Below are 16,812 nucleotides of genomic sequence, written 5' to 3'. Positions count from 1 at the left end.
ACATCCTTTGTCCCTTTTCCCTGGGAAAGAAAACTCACAGGTCCAGGTTCCTGATGTCTGTTTGTAGGGCTCCCTTGGGTCTATCAGGGCAGCACAAGTTTGAGATGGGGACAATTTTGGTCTGGGGTCCATTCTTCGATATAAGGATTTTTTGCAGTCAGGTCTCAGCCCTGGAGCCCCTGGGCACACGCTTTGTCCCTTTTCCCTGGGAAAGAAAACTCACAGGTCCAGGTTCCTGATGTCAGTTTGTAGGGCTCCCTTGGGTCTATCAGGGCAGCACAAGTTTGAGGTGGGGACAACTTTGGTCTGGGGTCCATTCTTCGATATAAGGAGTTTTTGCAGTCAGGTCCTGGGCCAGGGGCCCCTGGGCACATGCTTTGTCCCTTTTCCCTGGGAAAGAAAACTCACAGGTCCAGGTTCCTGATGTCAGTTTGTAGGGCTCCCTTGGGTCTATCAGGGCAGCACAAGTTTGAGGTGGGGACAACTTTGGTCTGGGGTCCATCCTTCGATATAAGGATTTTTTGCAGTCAGGTCCTGGGCCAGGGGCGCCTGGGCACATGCTTTGTCCTTTTTCCCTGGGAAAGAAAACTCACAGGTCCAGGTTCCTGATGTCAGTTTGTAGGGCTCCCTTGGGTCTATCAGGGCAGCACAAGTTTGAGGTGGGAACAACTTTGGTTTGGGGTCCATCCTTCGATATAAGGATTTTTTGCAGTCAGGTTCTGAGCCAGGGCAAGGGAGCCATGGGCACATCCTTTGGCCATTTTCCCTGGGAAAGAAAACTCACAGGTCCAGGTTCCTGATGTCAGTTTGTAGGGCTCCCTTGGGTCTATCAGGGCAGCACAAGTTTGAGATGGGGACAATTTTGGTCTGGGGTCCATCCTTCGATATAAGGATATTTTGCAGTGAGGTCCTGGGCCAGGGGCCCCTGGGCACATCCTTTGGCCATTTTCCCTGGGAAAGAAAACTCACAGGACCAGGTTCCTGATGTCAGTTTGTAGGGCTTCCTTGGGTCTATCAGGGCAGCCCAAGTTTGAGGTGGGGACAACTTTGGTCTGGGGTCCACCTTCGATATAAGGATTTTTTGCAGTCAGGTCCTGGGCCAGGGGCCCCTGGGCACATCCTTTGTCCCTTTTCCCTGGGAAAGAAAACTCACAGGTCCAGGTTCCTGATGTCAGTTTGTAGGGCTCCCTTGGGTCTATCAGGGCAGCACAAGTTTGAGATGGGGACAATTTTGGTCTGGGGTCCATTCTTCGATATAAGGATTTTTTGCAGTCAGGTCCCAGCCCTCGAGCCCCTGGGCACACGCTTTGTCCCTTTTCCCTGGGAAAGAAAACTCACAGGTCCAGGTTCCTGATGTCAGTTTGTAGGGCTCCCTTGGGTCTATCAGGGCAGCACAAGTTTGATGTGGGGACAACTTTGGTCTGGGGTCCATCCTTCGATATAAGGATTTTTTGATGTCCGTTTCTGGGCCAGGGGCCCCTGGGCACAACTTTTGTCCCTTTACCCTGGGAAAGAAAACTCAAAGGTCCAGGTTCCTGATGTCAGTTTGTAGGGCTCTCTTGGGTCTATCAGGGCAGCACAAGTTTGATGTGGGGACAATTTTGGTCTGGGCTCCATACTTCGACATAAGGATTTTTTGCAGTCAGGGCCCAGCCCATGGCCAGGGGCCCCTGGGCACATCCTTTGTCCTTTTTCCCTGGGAAAGAAAACTCACAGGTCCAGGTTCCTGATGTCAGTTTGTAGGGCTTCCTTGGGTCTATCAGGGCAGCACAAGTTTGAGGTGGGGACAACTTTGGTCTGGGGTCCACCTTCGATATAAGGATTTTTTGCAGTCAGGTCCTGGGCCAGGGGCCCCTGGGCACATCCTTTGTCCCTTTTCCCTGGGAAAGAAAACTCACAGGTCCAGGTTCCTGATGTCTGTTTGTAGGGCTCCCTTGGGTCTATCAGGGCAGCACAAGTTTGAGATGGGGACAATTTTGGTCTGGGGTCCATTCTTCGACATAAGGATTTTTTGCAGTCAGGTCTCAGCCCTGGAGCCCCTGGGCACACGCTTTGTCCCTTTTCCCTGGGAAAGAAAACTCACAGGTCCAGGTTCCTGATGTCAGTTTGTAGGGCTCCCTTGGGTCTATCAGGGCAGCACAAGTTTGAGGTGGGGACAACTTTGGTCTGGGGTCCATCCTTCGATATAAGGAGTTTTTGCAGTCAGGTCCTAGGCCAGGGGCCCCTGGGCACATGCTTTGTCCCTTTTCCCTGGGAAAGAAAACTCACAGGTCCAGGTTCCTGATGTCAGTTTGTAGGGCTCCCTTGGGTCTATCAGGGCAGCACAAGTTTGAGGTGGGGACAACTTTGGTCTGGGGTCCATCCTTCGATATAAGGAGTTTTTGCAGTCAGGTCATGGGCCAGGGGTGCCTGGGCACATGCTTTGTCCTTTTTCCCTGGGAAAGAAAACTCACAGGTCCAGGTTCCTGATGTCAGTTTGTAGGGCTCCCTTGGGTCTATCAGGGCAGCACAAGTTTGAGATGGGGACAATTTTGGTCTGGGGTCCATTCTTCGATATAAGGATTTTTTGCAGTCAGGTCCTGGGCCAGGGGCCTGTGGGCACATCCTTTGTCCCTTTTCCCTGGGAAAGAAAACTCACAGGTCCAGGTTCCTGATGTCAGTTTGTAGGGCTCCCTTGGGTCTATCAGGGCAGCACAAGTTTGAGGTGGGGACAACTTTGGTTTGGGGTCCATCCTTCGATATAAGGATTTTTTGCAGTCAGGTCCTGGGCCAGGGGCCAGGGACCCATGGGCACATCCTTTGGCCATTTACCCTGGGAAAGAAAACTCACAGGTCCAGGTTCCTGATGTCAGTTTGTAGGGCTCCCTTGGGTCTATCAGGGCAGCACAAGTTTGAGATGGGGACAATTTTGGTCTGGGGTCCATTCTTCGATATAAGGATTTTTTGCGGTCAGGTCCCAGCCCTGGAGGCCCTGGGCACAGGCTTTGTCCCTTTTCCCTGGGAAAGAAAACTCACAGGTCCAGGTTCCTGATGTCAGTTTGTAGGGCTCCCTTGGGTCTATCAGGGCAGCACAAGTTTGAGGTGGGGACAACTTTGGTCTGGGGTCCATCCTTCGATATAAGGATTTTTTGCAGTCAGGTCCTGGGCCAGGGGCCCCTGGGCACATCCTTTGTCCCTTTTCCCTGGGAAAGAAAACTCACAGGTCCAGGTTCCTGATGTCTGTTTGTAGGGCTCCCTTGGGTCTATCAGGGCAGCACAAGTTTGAGATGGGGACAATTTTGGTCTGGGGTCCATTCTTCGACATAAGGATTTTTTGCAGTCAGGTCTCAGCCCTGGAGCCCCTGGGCACACGCTTTGTCCCTTTTCCCTGGGAAAGAAAACTCACAGGTCCAGGTTCCTGATGTCAGTTTGTAGGGCTCCCTTGGGTCTATCAGGGCAGCACAAGTTTGAGGTGGGGACAACTTTGGTCTGGGGTCCATCCTTCGATATAAGGATATTTTGCAGTCAGGTCCTGGGCCAGGGGCCCCTGGGCACATCCTTTGTCCCTTTTCCCTTGGAAAGAAAACTCACAGGTCCAGGTTCCTGATGTCAGTTTGTAGGGCTCCCTTGGGTCTATCAGGGCAGCAAAGGTTTGAGGTGGGGACAACTTTGGTTTGGGGTCCATCCTTCGATATAAGGATTTTATGCAGTCAGGTCCCAGCCCAGGGCCAGGGGCCCCTGGGCACATCCTTTGGCCATTTTCCCTGGGAAAGAAAACTCACAGGACCAGGTTCCTGATGTCAGTTTGTAGGGCTTCCTTGGGTCTATCAGGGCAGCACAAGTTTGAGGTGGGGACAACTTTGGTCTGGGGTCCATCCTTCGATATAAGGATTTTTTGCAGTCAGGTCCTGGGCCAGGGGCCCCTGGGCACATCCTTTGTCCCTTTTCCCTGGGAAAGAAAACTCACAGGTCCAGGTTCCTGATGTCAGTTTGTAGGGCTCCCTTGGGTCTATCAGGGCAGCACAAGTTTGAGATGGGGACAATTTTGGTCTGGGGTCCATTCTTCGATATAAGGATTTTTTGCAGTCAGGTCCCAGCCCTCGAGCCCGTGGGCACACGCTTTGTCCCTTTTCCCTGGGAAATAAAACTCACAGGTCCAGGTTCCTGATGTCAGTTTGTAGGGCTCCCTTGGGTCTATCAGGGCAGCACAAGTTTGAGGTGGGGACAACTTTGGTCTGGGGTCCATCCTTCGATATAAGGATTTTTTGATGTCAGTTTCTGGGCCAGGGGCCCCTGGGCACATCTTTTGTCCCTTTACCCTGGGAAAGAAAACTCACAGGTCCAGGTTCCTGATATCAGTTTTTAGGGCTCCCTTGGGTCTATCAGGGTAGCACAAGTTTGATGTGGGGACAATTTTGGTCTGGGCTCCATACTTCGATATAAGGATTTTTTGCAGTCAGGGCCCAGCCCATGGCCAGGGGCCCCTGGGCACATCCTTTGTCCTTTTTCCCTGGGAAAGAAAACTCACAGGACCAGGTTCCTGATGTCAGTTTGTAGGGCTTCCTTGGGTCTATCAGGGCAGCACAAGTTTGAGGTGGGGACAACTTTGGTCTGGGGTCCATCCTTCGATATAAGGATTTTTTGCTGTCAGGTCCTGGGCCAGGGGCTCCTGGGCACATCCTTTGTCCCTTTTCCCTGGGAAAGAAAACTCACAGGTCCAGGTTCCTGATGTCAGTTTGTAAGGCTCCCTTGGGTCTATCAGGGCAGCACAAGTTTGAGGTGGGGACAACTTTGGTCTGCGGTCCATCCTTCGATATAAGGATTTTTTGCAGTCAGGTCCCAGCCCAGGGGCCCCTGGGCACATCCTTTGGCCATTTTCCCTGGGAAAGAAAACTCACAGGTCCAGGTTCCTGATGTCAGTTTGTAGGGCTCCCTTGGGTCTATCAGGGCAGCACAAGTTTGAGGTGGGGACAACTTTGGTCTGGGGTCCATCCTTCGATATAAGGAGTTTTTGCAGTCAGGTCCTAGGCCAGGGGCCCCTGGGCACATGCTTTGTCCCTTTTCCCTGGGAAAGAAAACTCACAGGTCCAGGTTCCTGATGTCAGTTTGTAGGGCTCCCTTGGGTCTATCAGGGCAGCACAAGTTTGAGGTGGGGACAACTTTGGTCTGGGGTCCATCCTTCGATATAAGGAGTTTTTGCAGTCAGGTCATGGGCCAGGGGTGCCTGGGCACATGCTTTGTCCTTTTTCCCTGGGAAAGAAAACTCACAGGTCCAGGTTCCTGATGTCAGTTTGTAGGGCTCCCTTGGGTCTATCAGGGCAGCACAAGTTTGAGATGGGGACAATTTTGGTCTGGGGTCCATTCTTCGATATAAGGATTTTTTGCAGTCAGGTCCTGGGCCAGGGGCCTGTGGGCACATCCTTTGTCCCTTTTCCCTGGGAAAGAAAACTCACAGGTCCAGGTTCCTGATGTCAGTTTGTAGGGCTCCCTTGGGTCTATCAGGGCAGCACAAGTTTGAGGTGGGGACAACTTTGGTTTGGGGTCCATCCTTCGATATAAGGATTTTTTGCAGTCAGGTCCTGGGCCAGGGGCCAGGGACCCATGGGCACATCCTTTGGCCATTTACCCTGGGAAAGAAAACTCACAGGTCCAGGTTCCTGATGTCAGTTTGTAGGGCTCCCTTGGGTCTATCAGGGCAGCACAAGTTTGAGATGGGGACAATTTTGGTCTGGGGTCCATTCTTCGATATAAGGATTTTTTGCGGTCAGGTCCCTGCCCTGGAGGCCCTGGGCACAGGCTTTGTCCCTTTTCCCTGGGAAAGAAAACTCACAGGTCCAGGTTCCTGATGTCAGTTTGTAGGGCTCCCTTGGGTCTATCAGGGCAGCACAAGTTTGAGGTGGGGACAACTTTGGTCTGGGGTCCATCCTTCGATATAAGGATTTTTTGCAGTCAGGTCCTGGGCCAGGGGCCCCTGGGCACATCCTTTGTCCCTTTTCCCTGGGAAAGAAAACTCACAGGTCCAGGTTCCTGATGTCTGTTTGTAGGGCTCCCTTGGGTCTATCAGGGCAGCACAAGTTTGAGATGGGGACAATTTTGGTCTGGGGTCCATTCTTCGACATAAGGATTTTTTGCAGTCAGGTCTCAGCCCTGGAGCCCCTGGGCACACGCTTTGTCCCTTTTCCCTGGGAAAGAAAACTCACAGGTCCAGGTTCCTGATGTCAGTTTGTAGGGCTCCCTTGGGTCTATCAGGGCAGCACAAGTTTGAGATGGGGACAATTTTGGTCTGGGGTCCATTCTTCGATATATGGATTTTTTGCAGTCAGGTCTCAGCCCTGGAGCCCCTGGGCACATCCTTTGGCCATTTTCCCTGGGAAAGAAACCTCACAGGTCCAGGTTCCTGATGTCAGTTTGTAGGGCTCCCTTGGGTCTATCAGGGCAGCACAAATTTGAGGTGGGGACAACTTTGGTCTGGGGTCCATCCTTCGATATAAGGATATTTTGCAGTCAGGTCCTGGGCCAGGGGCCCCTGGGCCCATCCTTTGTCCCTTTTCCCTTGGAAAGAAAACTCACAGGTCCAGGTTCCTGATGTCAGTTTGTAGGGCTCCCTTGGGTCTATCAGGGCAGCAAAGGTTTGAGGTGGGGACAACTTTGGTTTGGGGTCCATCCTTCGATATAAGGATTTTATGCAGTCAGGGCCCAGCCCAGGGCCAGGGGCCCCTGGACACATGCTTTGTTCCTTTTTCCTGGGAAAGAAAACTCACAGGTCCAGGTTCCTGATGTCAGTTTGTAGGGCTTCTTTGGGTCTATCAGGGCAGCACAAGTTTGAGGTGGGGACAATTTTGGTCTGGGGTCCATTCTTCGATATAAGGATTTTTTGCAGTCAGGTCCCAGCCCTGGAGCCCCTGGGCACACGCTTTGTCCCTTTTCCCTGGGAAAGAAAACTCACAGGTCCAGGTTCCTGATGTCAGTTTGTAGGGCTCCCTTGGGTCTATCAGGGCAGCACAAGTTTGATGTGGGGACAATTTTGGTCTGGGGTCCATTCTTCGATATAATGATTTTTTGCAGTCAGGGCCCACCACATGGCCAGGGGCCCCTGAACACATCCTTTGGCCATTTTCCCTGGGAAAGAAAACTCACAGGTCCAGGTTCCTGATGTCAGTTTGTAGGGCTCCCTTGGGTCTATCAGGGCAGCACAAGTTTGAGGTGGGGACAACTTTGGTCTGGGGTCCATCCTTCGATATAAGGAGTTTTTGCAGTCAGGTCCTGGGCCAGGGGCCCCTGGGCACATGCTTTGTCCCTTTTCCCTGGGAAAGAAAACTCACAGGTCCAGGTTCGTGATGTCAGTTTGTAGGGCTCCCTTGGGTCTATCAGGGCAGCACAAGTTTGAGGTGGGGACAACTTTGGTCTGGGGTCCATCCTTCGATATAAGGATTTTTTGCAGTCAGGTCCTGGGCCAGGGGCCCCTGGGCACATGCTTTGTCCTTTTTCCCTGGGAAAGAAAACTCACAGGTCCAGGTTCCTGATGTCAGTTTGTAGGGCTCCCTTGGGTCTATCAGGGCAGCACAAGTTTGAGATGGGGACAATTTTGGTCTGGGGTCCATTCTTCGATATAAGGATTTTTTGATGTCAGGTTCTGGGCCAGGGGCCCCTGGGCACATCCTTTGTCCCTTTTCCCTGGGAAAGAAAACTCACAGGTCCAGGTTCCTGATGTCAGTTTGTAGGGCTCCCTTGGGTCTATCAGGGCAGCACAAGTTTGAGGTGGGGACAATTTTGGTTTGGGGTCCATCCTTCGATATAAGGATTTTTTGCAGTCAGGTCCTGGGCCAGGGCCAGGGACCCATGGGCACATCCTTTGGCCATTTTCCCTGGGAAAGAAAACTCACAGGTCCAGGTTCCTGATGTCAGTTTGTAGGGCTCCCTTGGGTCTATCAGGGCAGCACAAGTTTGAGATGGGGACAATTTTGGTCTGGGGTCCATTCTTCGATATAAGGATTTTTTGCGGTCAGGTCCCAGCCCTGGAGCCCCTGGGCACACGCTTTGTCCCTTTTCCCTGGGAAAGAAAATTCACAGGTCCAGGTTCCTGATGTCAGTTTGTAGGGCTCCCTTGGGTCTATCAGGGCAGCACAAGTTTGAGGTGGGGACAACTTTGGTCTGGGGTCCATCCTTCGATATAAGGATTTTTTGATGTCAGGTCGTGGGCCAGGGGCCCCTGGGCACATCCTTTGTCCCTTTAACCTGGGAAAGAAAACTCACAGGTCCAGGTTCCTGATGTCAGTTTGTAGGGCTCCCTTGGGTCTATCAGGGCAGCACAAGTTTGATGTGGGGACAATTTTGGTCTGGGGTCCATCCTTCGACATAAGGATTTTTTGATGTCAGGTCCCAGCCCATGGCCAGGGGCCCCTGGGCACATCCTTTGGCCATTTTCCCTGGGAAAGAAAACTCACAGGACCAGGTTCCTGATGTCAGTTTGTAGGGCTTCCTTGGTTCTATCAGGGCAGCACAAGTTTGAGGTGGGGACAACTTTGGTCTGGGGTCCACCTTCGATATAAGGATTTTTTGCAGTCAGGTCCTGGGCCAGGGACCCCTGGGCACATGCTTTGTCCCTTTTCCCTGGGAAAGAAAACTCACAGGTCCAGGTTCCTGATGTCAGTTTGTAGGGCTCCCTTGGGTCTATCAGGGCAGCACAAGTTTGAGGTTACGGACGACTTTGGTCTGGGGTCCATCCTTCGATATAAGGATTTTTTGATGTCAGGTTCTGGGCCAGGGGCCCCTGGGCACATCCTTTGTCCCTTTTCCCTGGGAAAGAAAACTCACAGGTCCAGGTTCCTGATGTCAGTTTGTAGGGCTCCCTTGGGTCTATCAGGGCAGCACAAGTTTGAGATAGGGACAATTTTGGTCTGGGGTCCAATCTTCGATATAAGGATTTTTTGCAGTCAGGCCCCGGGCCAGTGGCCCCTGGGCACATCCTTTGGCCATTTTCCCTGGGAAAGAAAACTCACAGGACCAGGTTCCTGATGTCAGTTTGTAGGGCTCCCTTGGTTCTATCAGGGCAGCACAAGTTTGAGGTGGGGACAACTTCGGTCTTTGATCTATCCTTCGATATAAGGATTTTTTGCAGTCAGGCCAGAGCCCAGGGGCCCCTGGGCACATCCTTTGGCCATTTTCCGTGGGAAAGAAAACTCACAGGTCCAGGTTCCTGATGTCAGTTTGTAGGGCTCCCTTGGGTCTATCAGGGCAGCACAAGTTTGAGGTGGGGACAACTTTGGTCTGGGGTCCATCCTTCGATATAAGGATGTTTTGCCGTCAGGTCCTTGGCGAGGGGCCTGTGGGCCCATGCTTTGTCCCTTTTCCGTGGGAAAGAAAACTCACAGGTCCAGGTTCCTGATGTCAGTTTGTAGGGCTCTCTTGGATCTATCAGGGCAGCACAAGTTTGAGGTGGGGACAATTTTGGTCTGGGGTCCATCCTTCGATATAAGGATTTTTTGTAGTCAGGTCCTGGGCCAGGGGCCTGTGGGCACATGCTTTGTCCCTTTTCCCTGGGAAAGAAAACTCACAGGTCCAGGTTCCTGATGTCAGTTTGTAGGGCTCTCTTGGATCTATCAGGGCAGCACAAGTTTGAGGTGGGGACAACTTTGGTCTGGGGTCCATCCTTCGATATAAGGATTTTTTGCAGTCAGGTCCTGGGCCAGGACCAGGGACCTATGGGCACATCCTTTGTCCCTTTTCCCTGGGAAAGAAAACTCACAGGTCCAGGTTCCTGATGTCAGTTTGTAGGGCTCCCTTGGGTCTATCAGGGCAGCACAAGTTTGAGATGGGGACAATTTTGGTCTGGGGTCCATTCTACGATATAAGGATTTTTTGCAGTCAGGCCACAGCCCTGGAGCCCCTGGGCACATACTTTGTCCTTTTTCCCTGGGAAAGAAAACTCACAGGTCCAGGTTCCTGATGTCAGTTTGTAGGGCTCCCTTGGGTCTATCAGGGCAGCACAAGTTTGAGGTGGGGACAACTTTGGTCTGGGGTCCATCCTTCGATATAAGGATTTTTTGCAGTCAGGGCACAGCCCAGGGCTACGGGCCCCTGGGCACATGCTTTGTCCCTTTTCCCTGGGAAAGAAAACTCACAGGTCCAGGATCCTGATGTCAGTTTGTAGGGCTCCCTTGGGTCTATCAGGGCAGCACAAGTTTGAGGTGGGGACAACTTTGGTCTGGGGTCCATCCTTCGATATAAGGATTTTTTGATGTCAGGTCCTGGGCCAGGGGCCCCTGGGCACATCCTTTGGCCATTTTCCCTGGGAAAGAAAACTCACAGGTCCAGGTTCCTGATGTCACTTTGTAGGGCTCCCTTGGGTCTATCAGGACAGCACAAGTTTGAGGTGGGGACAACTTTGGTTTGGGGTCCATCCTTCGACATAAAGATTTTTTGCAGTCAGGTTCTGGGCCAGGGCCAGGGACCCATGGGCACATCCTTTGGCCATTTTCCCTGGGAAAGAAAACTCACAGGTCCAGGTTCCTGATGTCAGTTTGTAGGGCTCCCTTGGGTCTATCAGGGCAGCACAAGTTTGAGATGGGGACAATTTTGATCTGGGGTCCAATCTTCGATATAAGGATTTTTTGCAGTCAGGCCCCGGGCCAGTGGCCCCTGGGCACATCCTTTGGCTATTTTCCCTGGGAAAGAAAACTCACAGGACCAGGTTCCTGATGTCAGTTTGTAGGGCTCCCTTGGTTCTGTCAGGGCAGCACAAGTTTGAGGTGGGGACAACTTCGGTCTGTGAGCTATCCTTCGATATAAGGATTTTTTGCAGTCAGGCCAGAGCCCAGGGCCAGGGGCCCCTGGGCACATCCTTTGTCCCTTTTTCCTTGGAAAGAAAACTCACAGGTCCAGGTTCCTGATGTCAGTTTGTAGGGCTCCCTTGGGTCAATCAGGGCAGCACAAATTTGAGGTGGGGACAACTTTGGTCTGGGGTCCATCCTTCGATATAAGGATTTTTTGATGTCAGGTCCTGGGCCGGGGGCCCCTGGGCACATCCTTTGTCCCTTTCCCCTGTGAAAGAAAACTCACAGGTCCAGGTTCCTGATATCAGTTTGTAGGGCTCCCTTGGGTCTATCAGGGCAGCACAAGTTTGATGTGGGGACAATTTTGGTCTGGGGTCCATTCTTCGATATAAGGATTTTTTGCAGTCAGGGCCCAGCCCATGGCCAGGGGCCCCTGGGCACATCCTTTGGCCATTTTCCCTGGGAAAGAAAACTCACAGGACCAGGTTCCTGATGTCAGTTTGTAGGGCTCCCTTGGGTCTATCAGGGCAGCACAAGTTTGAGGTGGGGACAACTTTGGTCTGGGGTCCATCCTTCGATATAAGGAGTTTTTGCAGTCAGGTCCTGGGCCAGGGGCCCCTGGGCACATGCTTCGTCCCTTTTCCCTGGGAAAGAAAACTCACAGGTCCAGGTTCCTGATGTCAGTTTGTAGGGCTCCCTTGGGTCTATCAGGGCAGCACAAGTTTGAGGTGGGGACAACTTTGGTCTGGGGTCCATCCTTCGATATAAGGATTTTTTGCAGTCAGGCTACAGCCCAGGGCCACGGGCCCCTGGGCACATGCTTTGTCCCTTTTCCCTGGGAAAGAAAACTCACAGGTCCAGGTTCCTGATGTCAGTTTGTAGGGCTCCCTTGGGTCTATCAGGGCAGCACAAGTTTGATGTGGGGACAACTTTGGTCTGGGGTCCATCCTTCGATATAAGGATTTTTTGATGTCAGGTCCTGGGCCAGGGACCCCTGGGCACACGCTTTGTCCCTTTTCCCTGGGAAAGAAAACTCACAGGTCCAGGTTCCTGATGTCAGTTTGTAGGGCTCCCTTGAGTCTATCAGGGCAGCACAAGTTTGAGGTGGGGACAACTTTGGTTTGGGGTCCATCCTTCGATATAAGGATTTTTTGTAGTCAGGTCCCAGCCCAGGGGCCCCTGGGCACATCCTTTGGCCATTTTCCCTGGGAAAGAAAACTCACAGGTCCAGGTTCCTGATGTCAGTTTGTAGGGCTCCCTTGGGTCTATCAGGGCAGCACAAGTTTGAGGTGGGGACAACTTTGGTCTGGGGTCCATCCTTCGATATAAGGATTTTTTGCAGTCAGGTCCTGGGCCAGGGGCCTCTGGGCACATGCTTTGTCCCTTTTCCCTGGGAAAGAAAACTCACAGGTCCAGGTTCCTGATGTCAGTTTGTAGGGCTCTCTTGGATCTATCAGGGCAGCACAAGTTTGAGGTGGGGACAACTTTGGTCTGGGGTCCATCCTTCGATATAAGGATTTTTTGCAGTCAGGTCCTGGGCCAGGACCAGGGACCTATGGGCACATCCTTTGTCCCTTTTCCCTGGGAAAGAAAACTCACAGGTCCAGGTTCCTGATGTCAGTTTGTAGGGCTCCCTTGGGTCTATCAGGGCAGCACAAGTTTGAGATGGGGACAATTTTGGTCTGGGGTCCATTCTACGATATAAGGATTTTTTGCAGTCAGGCCACAGCCCTGGAGCCCCTGGGCACATACTTTGTCCTTTTTCCCTGGGAAAGAAAACTCACAGGTCCAGGTTCCTGATGTCAGTTTGTAGGGCTCCCTTGGGTCTATCAGGGCAGCACAAGTTTGAGGTTAGGGACGACTTTGGTCTGGGGTCCATCCTTCGATATAAGGATTTTTTGATGTCAGGTTCTGGGCCAGGGGCCCCTGGGCACATCCTTTGTCCCTTTTCCCTGGGAAAGAAAACTCACAGGTCCAGGTTCCTGATGTCACTTTGTAGGGCTCCCTTGGGTCTATCAGGGCAGCACAAGTTTGAGGTGGGGACAACTTTGGTTTGGGGTCCATCCTTCGACCTAAAGATTTTTTGCAGTCAGGTTCTGGGCCAGGGCCAGGGACCCATGGGCACATCCTTTGGCCATTTTCCCTGGGAAAGAAAACTCACAGGTCCAGGTTCCTGATGTCAGTTTGTAGGGCTCCCTTGGGTCTATCAGGGCAGCACAATTTTGAGATGGGGACAATTTTGATCTGGGGTCCAATCTTCGATAAAAGGATTTTTTGCAGTCAGGCCCCGGGCCAGTGGCCCCTGGGCACATCCTTTGGCTATTTTCCCTGGGAAAGAAAACTCACAGGACCAGGTTCCTGATGTCAGTTTGTAGGGCTCCCTTGGGTCAATCAGGGCAGCACAAGTTTGAGGTGGGGACAACTTTGGTCTGGGGTCCATCCTTCGATATAAGGATTTTTTGATGTCAGGTCCTGGGCCGGGGGCCCCTGGGCACATCCTTTGTCCCTTTACCCTGTGAAAGAAAACTCACAGGTCCAGGTTCCTGATATCAGTTTGTAGGGCTCCCTTGGGTCTATCAGGGCAGCACAAGTTTGATGTGGGGACAATTTTGGTCTGGGGTCCATTCTTCAATATAAGGATTTTTTGCAGTCAGGGCCCAGCCCATGGCCAGGGGCCCCTGGGCACATCCTTTGGCCATTTTCCCTGGGAAAGAAAACTCACAGGACCAGGTTCCTGATGTCAGTTTGTAGGGCTTCCTTGGGTCTATCAGGGCAGCACAAGTTTGAGGTGGGGACAACTTTGGTCTGGGTTCCAGCTTCGATATAATGATTTTTTGCAGTCAGTTCCTGGGCCAGGGGCTTCTGGGCACATGCTTTGTCCCTTTTCCCTGGGAAAGAAAACTCACAGGTCCAGGTTCCTGATGTCAGTTTGTAGGGCTCCCTTGGGTCTATCAGGGCAGCACAAGTTTGAGGTGGGGACAACTTTGGTCTGGGGTCCATCCTACGATATAAGGATTTTTTGCAGTCAGGTCCCAGCCCAGGGGCCCCTGGGCACATCCTTTGGCCATTTTCCCTGGGAAAGAAAACTCCCAGGTCCAGGTTCCTGATGTCAGTTTGTAGGGCTCCCTTGGGTCTATCAGGGCAGCACAAGTTTGAGGTGGGGACAACTTTGGTCTGGGGTCCATCCTTCGATATAAGGAGTTTTTGCAGTCAGGTCCTGGGCCAGGGGCCCCTGGGCACATGCTTTGTCCCTTTTCCCTGGGAAAGAAAACTCACAGGTCCAGGTTCCTGATGTCAGTTTGTAGGGCTCCCTTGGGTCCATCAGGGCAGCACAAGTTTGAGGTGGGGACAACTTTGGTCTGGGGTCCATCCTTCGATATAACAATATTTGATGTCAGCTCCTGGGCCGGGGGCCCCTGGGCACATCCTTTGTCCCTTTACCCTGGGAAAGAAAACTCACAGGTCCAGGTTCCTGATGTCAGTTTGTAGGGCTCCCTTGGGTCTATCAGGGCAGCACAAGTTTGAGGTTAGGGACGACTTTGGTCTGGGGTCCATCCTTCGATATAAGGACTTTTTGCAGTCAGGTCCTGGGCCCGGGCCAGGGACCCCTGAGCACACGCTTTGTCCCTTTTCCCTGGGAAAGAAAACTCACAGGTCCAGGTTCCTGATGTCAGTTTGTAGGGCTCCCTTGGGTCTATCAGGGCAGCACAAGTTTGAGGTGGGGACAACTTTGGTCTGGGGTCCATCCTTCGATATAAGGATTTTTTGCAGTCAGGCCACAGCCCAGGGCCACGGGCCCCTGGGCAGATGCTTTGTCACTTTTCCCTGGGAAAGAAAACTCACAGGTCCAGGTTCCTGATGTCAGTTTGTAGGGCTCCCTTGGGTCTATCAGGGCAGCACAAGTTTGAGGTGGGGACAACTTTGGTCTGGGGTCCATCCTTCGATATAAGGATTTTTTGCAGTCAGGGCCTGGGCCAGGACCAGGGACCTATGGGCACATGCTTTGGCCATTTTCCCTGGGAAAGAAAACTCACAGGTCCAGGTTCCTGATGTCAGTTTGTAGGGCTCCCTTGGTTCTATCAGGGCAGCACAAGTTTGAGATGGGGACAATTTTGGTCTGGGGTCCATTTTACGATATAAGGATTTTTTGCAGTCAGGCCACAGCCCTGGAGCCCCTGGGCACACGCTTTGTCCCTTTTCCCTGGGAAAGAAAACTCACAGGTCCAGGTTCCTGATGTCAGTTTGTAGGGCTCCCTTGGGTCTATCAGGGCAGCACAAGTTTGAGGTGGGGACAACTTTGGTCTGGGGTCCATCCTTCGATATAAGGATTTTTTGCAGTCAGGCCACAGCCCAGGGCCACGGGCCCCTGGGCACATGCTTTGTCCCTTTTCCCTGGGAAAGAAAACTCACAGGTCCAGGTTCCTGATGTCAGTTTGTAGGGCTCCCTTGGGTCTATCAGGGCAGCACAAGTTTGATGTGGGGACAACTTTGGTCTGGGGTCCATCCTTCGATATAAGGATTTTTTGATGTCAGGTCCTGGGCCAGGGACCCCTGGGCACACGCTTTGTCCCTTTTCCCTGGGAAAGAAAACTCACAGGTCCAGGTTCCTGATGTCAGTTTGTAGGGCTCCCTTGAGTCTATCAGGGCAGCACAAGTTTGAGGTGGGGACAACTTTGGTTTGGGGTCCATCCTTCGATATAAGGATTTTTTGCAGTCATGTCCCAGCCCAGGGGCCCCTGGGCACATCCTTTGTCCCTTTTCCCTGGGAAAGAAAACTCACAGGTCCAGGTTCCTGATGTCAGTTTGTAGGGCTCCCTTGGGTCTATCAGGGCAGCACAAGTTTGAGGTGGGGACAACTTTGGTTTGGGGTCCATCCTTCGACAAAAGGATTTTTTGCAGTCAGGTTCTGGGCCAGGGCCAGGGACCTATGGGCACATCCTTTGTCCCTTTTCCCTGGGAAAGAAAACTCACAGGTCCAGGTTCCTGATGTCAGTTTGTAGGGCTCCCTTGGGTCTATCAGGGCAGCACAAGTTTGAGGTGGGGACAACTTTGGTCTGGGGTCCATCCTTCGATATAAGGAGTTTTTGCAGTCAGGTCCTGGGCCAGGGGCCCCTGGGCACATGCTTTGTCCCTTTTCCCTGGGAAAGAAAACTCACAGGTCCAGGTTCCTGATGTCAGTTTGTAGGGCTCCCTTGGGTCTATCAGGGCAGCACAAGTTTGAGGTGGGGACAACTTTGGTCTGGGGTCCATCCTTCGATATAAGGATTTTTTGATGTCAGGTCCTGGGCCAGGGACCCCTGGGCACATGCTTTGTCCCATTTCCCTGGGAAAGAAAACTCACAGGTTCAGGTTCCTGATGTCAGTTTGTAGGGCTCTCCTGGATCTATCAGGGCAGCACAAGTTTGAGGTGGGGACAACTTTGGTCTGGGGTCCATCCTTCGATATATGGATTTTTTGCAGTCAGGTCCTGGGCCAGGACCAGGGACCTATGGGTACATCCTTTGGCCATTTTCCCTGGGAAAGAAAACTCACAGGTCCAGGTTCCTGATGTCAGTTTGTAGGGCTCCCTTGGGTCTATCAGGGCAGCACAAGTTTGAGATGGGGACAATTTTGGTCTGGGGTCCATTCTACGATATAAGGATTTTTTGCAGTCAGGCCACAGCCCTGGAGCCCCTGGGCACACGCTTTGTCCCTTTTCCCTGGGAAAGAAAACTCACAGGTCCAGGTTCCTGATGTCAGTTTGTAGGGCTCCCTTGGGTCTATCAGGGCAGCACAAGTTTGAGGTGGGGACAACTTTGGTTTGGGGTCCATCCTTCGATATAAGGATTTTTTGCAGTCAGGCCACAGCCCAGGGCCACGGGCCCCTGGACACATGCTTTGTCCCTTTTCCCTGGGAAAGAAAACTCACAGGTCCAGGTTCCTGATGTCAGTTTGTAGGGCTCCCTTGGGTCTATCAGGGCAGCACAAGTTTGAGGTGGGGACAACATCGGTCTGGGGTCCATCCTTCGATATAAGGATTTTTTGATGTCAGGTCCTGGGCCAGGGGCCCCTGGGCACATCC

Source organism: Lonchura striata, chromosome 5 (genome assembly GCF_050655825.1).
Source record: "Lonchura striata isolate lonStrDom1 chromosome 5, ASM5065582v1, whole genome shotgun sequence".
Taxonomy (NCBI): Eukaryota; Metazoa; Chordata; class Aves; order Passeriformes; family Estrildidae; genus Lonchura; species Lonchura striata.
The sequence above is the reverse complement of the archived record's forward strand: the minus strand, read 5'-3'. Positions refer to the sequence as shown.